The sequence below is a fragment of the Rattus rattus genome, chromosome 5, assembly GCF_011064425.1.
Source record: "Rattus rattus isolate New Zealand chromosome 5, Rrattus_CSIRO_v1, whole genome shotgun sequence".
Classification (NCBI taxonomy): domain Eukaryota; kingdom Metazoa; phylum Chordata; class Mammalia; order Rodentia; family Muridae; genus Rattus; species Rattus rattus.
The window spans coordinates 142491474-142502459 of NC_046158.1; the positions used below are offsets into that span (position 1 = coordinate 142491474).

At 40.1% G+C, this 10986-nt stretch overlaps 1 pseudogene; it reads left to right on the forward strand.

The window, feature by feature from the left end:
• The first annotated feature begins 8151 nt into the window (after window positions 1-8151).
• Window positions 8152-9993, forward strand: LOC116901064 (annotated as a pseudogene).
• The last annotated feature ends 993 nt before the right edge of the window (window positions 9994-10986 follow it).

A 10986-nucleotide genomic window follows, 5' to 3' on the forward strand; every position in this document is an offset into this window, starting at 1 on the left:
CAAAGCTCCTGAACTGGAAAGATAAAGAGAATAATACAGGCACAGTTAGGCCGTTTGTATTTTCTGGACTCCCTGTTAACCTCTGGGGAAGGGATATTGTTTCCCAGATGGGGGTGATGATGTGTAGTCCCAATGAGGTCATTACTAACCAAATGTTAAGGACAGGATTCCTCCCTGGAAAAGGATTAAGTAGAAATGAACAGGGAATCACAGAACCCTTGACTCCCATGCCCAAAACAGATAGAGGAGGTTTAGGAGCAGACCTTTTTTCATAGAGACCGCTGTTCCTCCTGCACTCCAGGCTGATAAAATATCTTGGAAGTCAAATGATCCAGTCTGGATCGATCAGTGGTCCATGCCTCAAGAAAAGGTTCAAGCGGCCCTACAGTTGGTGCAGGAACAATTATTATAAGGGCACCTTGACCAGTCCACTTCGCCTTGGAAAACCCCTATTTTTGTCATAAAAAAGAAAAATGGTTCTTGGAGATTGTTACAAGACCTTAGAGTGGTTAATAAAACTATGGTCCCTATGGGGGCACTACAACCTGGTTTGCCTTCTCCAATAGCTATTCCTAGAGACTTTTATAAAATAGTCATTGATATAAAAGACTGTTTCTTTTCTATTCCCCTTCATCCAGAGGATTGTGCCCGCTTTGCCTTTTCTATCCCTGTCATTAACCATGTGGGCCCTAATCCCCGCTTTCAATGGCGTGTGTTACCACAGGGGATGGCTAATAGCCCCACCCTGTGTCAAAGATATGTGGCGCAAACTGTAGATCCAATAAGGCTGCGTTTCCCCTCTGCTTACACCATCCATTACATAGATGATATCTTGATTTCCTCCGCTTGTTTACAGGAAACTCAAAAACTAGCCCAAATTATTGTTTTGGCCTTACAAAAAAGGGGTTTCACCATTGCCCCTGTAAAAATTCAGACACAATATCCCTTTTTGTTCCTTGGATTCCAATTAGAACCTACATCCATTTACTCTCAAAAGCTAACAATTAGAAGATCGCAGCTACACACCTTAAATGATTTTCAAAAACTTTTGGGTGATATTAATTGGCTTAGACCTTACCTTAAGCTAACCACCGGTGATTTAAAACCTCCATTTGCAATTCTGAAGGGTAGCCCTGATCCTAATTCCATTAGGGTTCTGACTCCTGAGGCTGAAAAGTCCCTACTAAAGGTTGAACAGACTATCAGCCAACAATTCATAGGTTATTTCAGCCCCTCCAAGACACTGTATCTGATCCTTTTTGCAACAAGGTTTACACCCACAGGCCTCCTATGGCAGGATAATCATCCACTAATGTGGATCCACCTGCCCGCAACCCCCCCTAAAATACTTCCTATTTATCCCTCCTGGATTTGCCAGACCATTTTCTTGGGGCTTAAGCTGGCTACACGCCATTTTGGCCGCGATTCCGATATTATTATTTGTCCATAATCACAGGAGCAGCTTGCTTGGCTGCAGCACAGACATGATGACTGGAAAGTCCTGCTGTCTATTTATCAGGGAACATTTGATGCTCATTTACCAGGAGATAAATTATTACAGTTCCTCCATGTTACCCCCTTTGTCTTCACAAAGGTTACACATCTGAAACCTATAACAAATGCCTTAACTGTTTTCATAGATGGATCTAAGAATGGAAAGGCCTCCTTTATTGTTAAAGATCAAGCTTTTTCTGTCAATACCCCATATGCTTCTGCCCAATTAATAGAACTTTATAGTGCTTTAGAAATATTTAAATTAATAAATCAATCATTTAACCTTTTTTCTGATAGCCATTATGTAGTCAGAGCTCTCCAAGTCTTGGAGACTGTCTCTACTATACAACCCTCAACACCTACCTTTAAACTATTTTCAGAAATACAAAAAACATAAGGGCCCAGCCAAACCCATTCTTTGTGGGCCATATCAGAGCTCACTTGAATCTGCCTGGTCCTTTAACCAAAGGTAATGATTTAGCTGACAAAGCCACTAGGCTGACAATGATTGCTTCTCTTAGTGATTCCTTACAAGAAGCACAGATGGCACATTCACTCCATCACCTTAATGCTCAAACATTGCGGCTTAAGTACAAAATTACTAGAGAACAAGCCAGACAAATTATCAAAAAGTGTAAAAACTGCCTGACCCTACTTCCTGAGCCACACATTGGGCCTTATCCCGGGAGAAATATGGCAAATGGATGTCACCCATGTCCCATCTTTTGGAAAACTAAAATTTGTACATGTTACCATTGATACCTTTAGTGGGTTCATATGTGCCTCTGCACACAGAGGAGAGGCCACAAAAGATGTTATTGCTCATATGCTCTACACATTTTTTGTTATGCGACAACCTAAAATGCTAAAAACGGATAATGGGCCTGGCTGTGTTAGTCATAAATTTAAACAATTTTGTTCCCAATTTCAAATAAAACATATTACAGGCATACCTTATAACCCCCAGGGACAAGGAATTGTGGAACAAGCACATCAAACCCTTAAGAATACACTTTAAAGCTTACTGCCCAAGAAACTCTTTATTCTCTTAAAGGCAGCGCAAATTTTTTATTATCTCATGCCCTTTTTGTTTTAAATTTCTTAACTTCGGATAATCAAGGGCGTTCAGCTGCCGATCGCTTATGGCACCCCTCAACCAAGATGGATCATGCTCACGTTCTCTGGAAGGACCCCCTAACTGGACAGCAGCAGTGTCCTGACCCTCTTATAGTCTGGGGAAAAGGGTCCGCCTGTACTTATAATTCTAAAGAGGGGGGAGCCAGATGGCTCCCTGAAAGATTAATAAAGCTTTACAATAAATTCCAAACAAATTGCAAGATTGATAAAGCCTTATAACAAATTCCAGGGTGGCGCCTGAGAAGAATGCATGTTTTCTTTTTCAGAGCAATGAAGTTCTACTGGATTCTACTGAAACTTCTCTTTCTAACTGTGCTGACATCTGGAATGTCAAGTCCCTATCAGATTTGGAATTACACCTGGGTAATTACAAATGAGGCCAGAAATACCGCCTTTACCACCTCCCACACTGGCCCTAACCCCACCTGGCCACAATTAACTCCAGATTTATGTAAACTAGCTGCAGGAGGAAATTCTTACTGGGGCCTCGAAGACAAATACCCCTAATTGAAGCCCCTCATGGGTCTAGTTTTAATGAAAGATATGTCGGTTGTGACACTGTCCATCGACACACCAACATTAGGGAAACTGACTTTTACATCTGCCCCCGATTCCACAGAGATCGCTCCCTAAACTATAAGTGTGGATACAGGAATCATTTATATTGTGCCTCCTGGGAGTGTGAAACCACAGGAGACGCATACTGGAAACCCACATCCTTTTCGGATTATATCACAGTAAAAAAGGGGTGGCAAAATTCTAACAGAAACAGTACCCTAACCCAGGAATGCCGGAACACTGAGCCTTCCAAGGGCTGGTGCAACCCTCTTACAATAACCTTTACTGATGCTGGGAAAAAGGTCACCCCAGAAAACTGGTGTAGGGTGTTTGAGTGGGGACTCCGGATGTATGTTGCCAATAGAGACCCCGGAGTAACCTTCAAAATTAGATTATTTAAAACCACCCCCAACTTACATAAGGCCTCCATTGGGCCTAACCCTCAATTGCATAGCCAGGGTTCCTAGCCACCCAGGGTGATGACTCAGCCGCCCTTTAACACCTCTAGTTCTCCAGCTACCCTTTTTCAGCCCACCATACCTGTTGGGCCTATGTCCCCCACGAGCCTGATTTTATCTGTTCTTAACACCTCAGCTCTTGCCTTGGTATATCATGAACAGGAGACAAATACTTCTATTTATGAGGAATGCTGGATGTGTTTTTCGGCTAACCCTCCTTTCTATGAAGGTATAGCCACTTTTGGCAACATCACATATACTAATAACACTGGTGGTCTCTCTTGGAACACCATAGAACTCACTATCACAGAAGTCTCAGGGATAGGAAGCTGCCTCCTCAGGAAGAACATGCTCCCCCCTAAACAATTATTAGAAATATGTAATCATACCGTAATCATTGACAATCAAAATACATATTTACAAGCCCCCAAGTATACTTATCTAGCATGTCCCACTGGTCTAACCACATATGTTATAACATCTCAATTTTTACAGACTAAAGATTACTGTGTGCTGGTTCAATTATTTCCCAGACTCAGCATACATGAGCCAGAAACTTTTCTTAAATCCTGGGAAAAGGGCTCGGATATGCCTCACCAAGGTAAAAAGAGAACCAGTAACTGCCATCACTCTCGAGGTTCTCCTAGGACTAGGGGCCGCGGGTGCAGGTACTGGCATCGCTTCCCTTGTTACTTCCCATCAATACTATAACCAGCTTAGTGAAGCCATAGATAAGGATATTGCTGAATTAAGAGATGGATTAGCTAACTCAGTTGCCTCATTGTCTGAAGTAGTCTTACAAAATAGAAGAGGCCTAGACTTAATCTTCCTACAACAAGGAGGACTTTGCACAGTCTTAAAAGAGGAATGCTGTGTTTATGTAGATAAGACTGGACTTGTAGAAGACAGTCTAAAAAAAGGTGAGAGATAGCCTAGAAAAACGAAGGAAAGAGAGAGAGCAACAAGAGTCTTGGTACAAAAACTGGTTTTCTATATCCCCATGGCTCTCTACCCTGTTGCCCTCAATTTTGGGACCCCTTTTGGGCCTACTTTTGTTGATTTCCATTGGTCCTTGGGCCTTTCAGTGACTTAAACGTTTTATTAAATCACAAATAGATTCTGCTTTGCCTAGAAATTCTGTTTTAGTACATTATCATGGCTTGGAGACCAGTACAGCTAAGGAGAACCAGAGAGACAATGAACAAGATGAGGTGCCCACTACTTATCGGGAGAGGCTCAATTTCCACAATCTCTTAAATTAATGCCATCTGGCCCCTACTCTTTCGCCCCTGGGTTCAAGTAAGAGGAATGAGAAGATGATCTAATGTAGCTATCCTCAGCGACGGGCAACTTCCTCTGACCCTTGACCAATCTAAGACATGGAACCTTGGGGGTGACAAGGTGATCCTATGACAGATAAGGCTGGGGTTCGAGAGGTCAATCCTAACAGAGAGGTGGCTACACCCCGTTTAAACGTATGGGCCGGTCAAATGCTCCTCTGCCCAGTTTCTCCCCCAATAAAAACACACGTATAGCCCAGAACGGTGTGTTACAGCATAAGTTCATTCCTAGCCATTGGGGTGCAGTCCTAGCTGCAAGAGTGGCTCGCCATGGCCGAGCTGGGCACTCTGTGAGGCATGTCTGATCTCTCTCAGACCACTACTTCCATCTAATGGTCTTTTATAAAAGAAAAACAGGGGAGATGTAGGGAGCCATATTGGATTTGGACCTAGCCGCTTTTTGACTGCATGGCTCAAAGTGGCTAGGTGACTCTGGGCTGTTTGGCCACAGATATTCACCCCTAAGACAACTGCCATAAGTCTTAAGATTGTTGGACAGAGGCCTCTCCCATGAATTTATGGCACAGGAAGATAACATTCAAGGGATGCCTCAGCTCGAGCAGATACCAGTTATCTCCTGAGACAACAACCGGTGTCTACCGCCTGACCTCATCATCTACCGCCTGACCTCTTTGCCTCCAGCTATCACTGCCTATACCCTCATCCCTCCATCCTTCGTGTTTCACAAAGGACACTCCCCCTACCTGAAAGTCTTAAAAGCTGTGATTTTCACCCCAATAAGCGAGACCTTGACAACAGAACTTTTGCTTGGTCTCCTTCTTCTCTTCACCCCCATTTGGCCCACAGTTAGAAAGCCTCTTCGGGACCCTGAATAACTGGGTCCCCGCTGGCGGGGACAGAAATCTCCAACTATTATTGTATGAAGTGCAATGTATGTTTTGAGCTTTAGTAAAGATTATGTTACAAGTCTGTGTGCCCTTACATTTGGAGCATAGGTGTTCCAAATTGAGAATTCATCTTGGCAGATTTTATTTTGACAGTTATAAAGTGTCTTTCCTTATCTCTTTTGAGAACTTTGGGATGAAAGTCTATTTAATCTGGTATGAGATTGGCTACTCCAGCTTGTGTCTTTGGACCAGTGGCCTGGAAAGTTTTTTTTCAGCCTTTTACTCTGAGGTAGTTTCTGTCCTTGTTACTGAGGTACAATTCCTGTATGCAGAAAAATGTGTCCTACTTAAGTATGCAGTCTGTTAAACTATGTCTTTGAGTTGGGGAATTTAGTCCATGATATTGAGGGGTATTAGAGATTAGTAATTGCTGTTTCCTATTATTTTTGTTGTTTGTGGTGGAATTAAGATTGTGTTTCTTGAAAAGAGATTACTTTCTTGCTTTTTCTAGGGTGTAGATCCCCTCTTCGTTTTGGAGTTTTCCCTCTATTATCCTTTGTGGGGATAGTTATGTGAAAACATATTGGGTAAATTTGGTTTATCACGGAATATATCAGATTCTCCATCTATGCTAATTGAGAGTTTTACTGGATATTGTAGCCTGGGCTAACATTTGTGTTCATGTCGTGTCTCTAGGATATCTGTCCAATATCTTCTAGCTTTCATAGTTTCTCTTGAGAAATCTAGTGTGATTCTGATAGATCTGTCTTTATAAGTTATTTTTCCTTTTTCCCTTACTGCTTTTAATATTCTTTCCGTGTTTTGTGCATTTGGGGTTTTAACTATTATGTGTGATGGGAGGAATTTCTTTTCTGCTTCCATCTACTTGGAGTTCTATAGGCATCTTTTATGTTCACGTCGGCTCTTTAGTCAAGTCAGGGACGTTTACTTCAAAAATTTTTTTAATATATCTACTGTACCTTTAAGTTTGGAATCTTTGCTGTTTTCTACAATTATAAACCTTAAGTTTGGCCTTCTCATTGTGTTCTCTATTTCCTGGAAGTTGTGGCTTGGAAGCTTTGTGCTTTTTTTGTACTTTCCTTGGCCACTCTCTCATGGTCTTCTATTGAATCTTCTGCCCCTGAGAATCTCTCTTCAATCCCTTTTATTTCGTTGATGATTCTTTTGTGTATGACTCCTGATCTCTTGCCTAGATTTTGTATCTTCAGAGTTTTCTCTCTTTGTGATTTCTTTATTGTTTCTATTTCCATTTTTAGATCCTGGATGGGTTTCTTCAATTTCTTCACCTCTTTCTTTGTGTTTTTCTGTAAGCCTTTAGACTTTTTTGTTTCCTCTTTAAGGCTACCACTTGTTTACATGTGTTCTGTATAGTTTTGAGGGAGTTATTTATGTCCTTATTAAAGTCATCTATCATCATCATCAGATGTGATTTTAAATCCAAATCTTGCTTTTCTGTTTTATTGGGTTATCCAGTATTTGTTATGGTGGGAAAACAATGTTGTGGTGATGACAATTAGTCTTGGTTTCTGTTGCTTAGGTTCTTGGGCTTGTCTCTTGCCATCTGATTGTCACTGATATTAGTTGGTCTGGCTGTTTCTGACTGGAGTCTGTACCACCTGCAGACCCATGTGCCTGTGATCTTAGGAATGAGATCATTCATGGCATACCAGTACTTTTCAGGCTTCTTTTGGGTAAGGAGGGCTATGAGACAGCCTTAGTGCTGGGCAAACATGGACACCATATGGGTCTTCTCCCAGGCTGCCCTTCATCTCCAGTGCCTTGCATTTTCCCAAAATGTCTGTCCTAGGACAATCTGTGGGGCAAAAGTGGGGTATTATCCATGTGCCTCAGAGTAAGAGCACTCCTAGAAGACCACCACACTGTGAACAGATTTTTGGTATGGAGATCCATGAGACAGCCCCAGCTCTGGGAGCAGATGAAGAGAAGAAGGGCCCTATCCCAGTCTGCACTACAGTTCCTGTGTCCTGTGCACTCCTACTGGGTCTCCCTTTGGACAGTCAGTGGAAAGAAAGTGGGGTCTCACCTATGGGTTTAGGGGTAAGAATGCTTCTGACAGACAACCTCTGCAGGTAGGTTTTGGGTATGGATGGTTTTGGGACAGTCCCATCTCTGGGAACTGATGGAGACTGAAAGGAGGTATCATGCTTTGTTATGTACACATGTATTGGGTCTTTTAGGATGTAATGACCTATGATGTTGTGCATGTGAACTTCACTGAGGAAGAATGGGCATTGCTGGCTGGATCCTTCTCAGAAGTGTCTCTACCAAGGTGTGATGTTGGAAACCCTTAGGAATCTCACAGCTATAGGTAATGAAATGAATTTACTTTTCCGATTGTAAAATGTAGGCACAGTTGGTTTCCTCATTGTTATTTGTTTTTGTAATTTCAGTTCAAAATGAGGAAGAATGGGGTGAATAAATCAGTCATTGTTCTAAAGTTCACTAAAGGTTGTAACTTAAATGGTACCTAATTTCCAATAATGTAACATACTTTCTCTGGTACCATATATTAGGCAACATTTGGTAAGATTGTAATGCTGAAGAATATTTTAAAAGTTCTAGAAGACATGGAAGGTAATTTTCATGTGCAAGCTTATAAGAAAGAGACTCCTGAGAAAGTTTAATAGGTCCTGCAAGTATTAAAGAAAAGCAACAGGGTAAAATACGCACTGTGTTAAGTTAAGGATGATTACTAACTCTCACAAACCATGTACACCAATGTCAGGTATCTAATTTGTGTTTGCAAGGCACTTCTTAATTAGGAAGACACAGAAACAATGGCTTAACAGATATGTCACCATTGGAATCAATCACAGCCGAACAATAGTATAGAGTTTTCAGTTGGTTCAATCTCACACCTCTGAGCTACTGCAAAACAGAAACACATTGATTAGGTCATACGTATATGTCTGCAACCTTGTAACAAGGAAATAATCAATAGTAAATCTGTGGTTAACCATATTCTTGTAATAATACTCCTAAATTTAGTGAGATGGTGAGTTTATGAGATTCAAGAATGGTTTTGTGGAGAAACCTTAATCCCTGTACCACATCTCTATGAGGAAAAGCGTTCAAACTGCGTGAATGAAATGTGGAACTCTTTAAGTTCTTATTCTTTTTTTTACTTGGATGTCATATGTCCCTATATATAAGCCATGTGAGCACAGGGATAGTGAAAGAAGCAACATACCTCTCTCATTTACAAAACAATTAGAAGATGCACAAGAAAACCCACTTTGAGTAGAGTTTCTTAATGGGGTATAAGTTTATAAATAATTAGTTTTTTTCCATTAGTGGGACACTAAGAAATTCAAAACACTGGATCTCTTTATGAGGACTAGGGTAGTAGAAAATTTTTGTTTGCATTGGTTCATGTTCCAAATGTAGTATTCATCACATGATAGCAAAATTCATCTTTGCAGTCAGACTGGAAAAGCTGTGAGTTCATTGTGTTCTCTTCAAATGTGTGAAAAATCGCTTATAGAAAAATGATTGGATATATGTGAGTTGTATAATCCATGTTCTTCCTTGTCCATGTTTCTTCAAACATTCCATGAAACCCATAATGAAAGGGATACCTTTGAATGTAAACAAACTGATATTATGTTAAAATCATACTGCCCTTTACAATTAAACCAAATGTGAAACGAATTCTTAGATATAAAATGGTTCATGAATATAATCAATGTGAGAAAAACATTTACATGTTTCACTTGTATTTGCAGGCATGAAAGGAGTTTTACTGGAAAGCAACCCTCTGATTTTATTCAATTTGGTAAAGCCTTTGTATATCAGAATCATACCCAAAAGCATACTGGAGAGAAACCCTATGAATGTAACCAGTGTGGTAAAGTTTTTGCATAAAGGAGTAGTCTCAAAAAACATAAAAGAATACATACTGGAGAAAAACATTATGAATGTATTCAAAGTTGTAAAACCTTTGTAAGAAGCAGTGCTCTTCAAAATCATAAAAGAAGAGACATGAGAGAGCAACTTTATGAATGTAACCAATGTGGTAAAGGTATTGCAAAAAATAGTGGGCTCAGAATACATAAAAGAACATATAATGGAGATAAACCTTATGAATGTAACGACTGCTGTAAAGCCGTTGTATGAAGCGCTGATCTCCAAAAACATAAAAGAATCCATACAGGAGAGAAACCCTATGACTGAAACCAATGTTGTAAAGCATTTGCGCAAGGAAGTCATCTCCAAAGACATATAAGAACACATACAGGACAGAAACCCTATGAATGTAACCAATGTGGCAAAGTCTTTGCACAAAGCAATCATCTCCAAATACATAAAAGAATCATATAGGAGAGAAACCATATGATGTAACCAATGTGGCAAAGCCTTTGCACAAAGCAGTGCTTTCCAAAATCATAAAAGAAATAATACAGGAGAGCAACACTTTGACTGTAATCAGAGGGGTAAAGCTTTTTCACAAAGCAGTGTTCTCTAAAATCTTAAAAGTATACAAACAATAAAGAAGCTTTTTGAATGTAACTAATGTGTTTTTAAACCATTTTACAAAGCAATTGCCTCCAAATACATAAACAAACACATACCAGAGGGAAAATCTATGAATTGCATCAATGTTCTGAAGCCGTTTTACATAACAATCATCTTCAAATCCATAAAAGAATATGTACAAGAGAGAAGTGCTGTGACTGTAACAATGCTTAAGTCTTTGCACAAAACAGTCAACTCACAGCACGTTAAATAATACACACTGCAGAGAAAGACTGAATATAAGAAATGTGGTAAACCTTTTGCAAGTCACTACTATCCAAGTAAATAAAAGAAGACATAATCAAGAGAAACCCTATGAATATAATCAATGAGATGAAGCCTTGGTTCACGGCAATCAATGTTCAAACACATAGCAGAAGACAAACAGGTGAAAAACTCTATGAATGTAAGCAATGTGGTAAAGCCTTTGCATTTCAGTCGTATTCAGTGGAACAAAATAAACATAGTGTAGAGAAATCCTGTGCGTGTATTTAATAAAATCCTGTGAATTCATTTAATATGGTGAAGCCTTCACATATTTCTATAGTCTTCATCATCGTGAAACAATTCGTACTGGAAAGAAACTATGTGAAT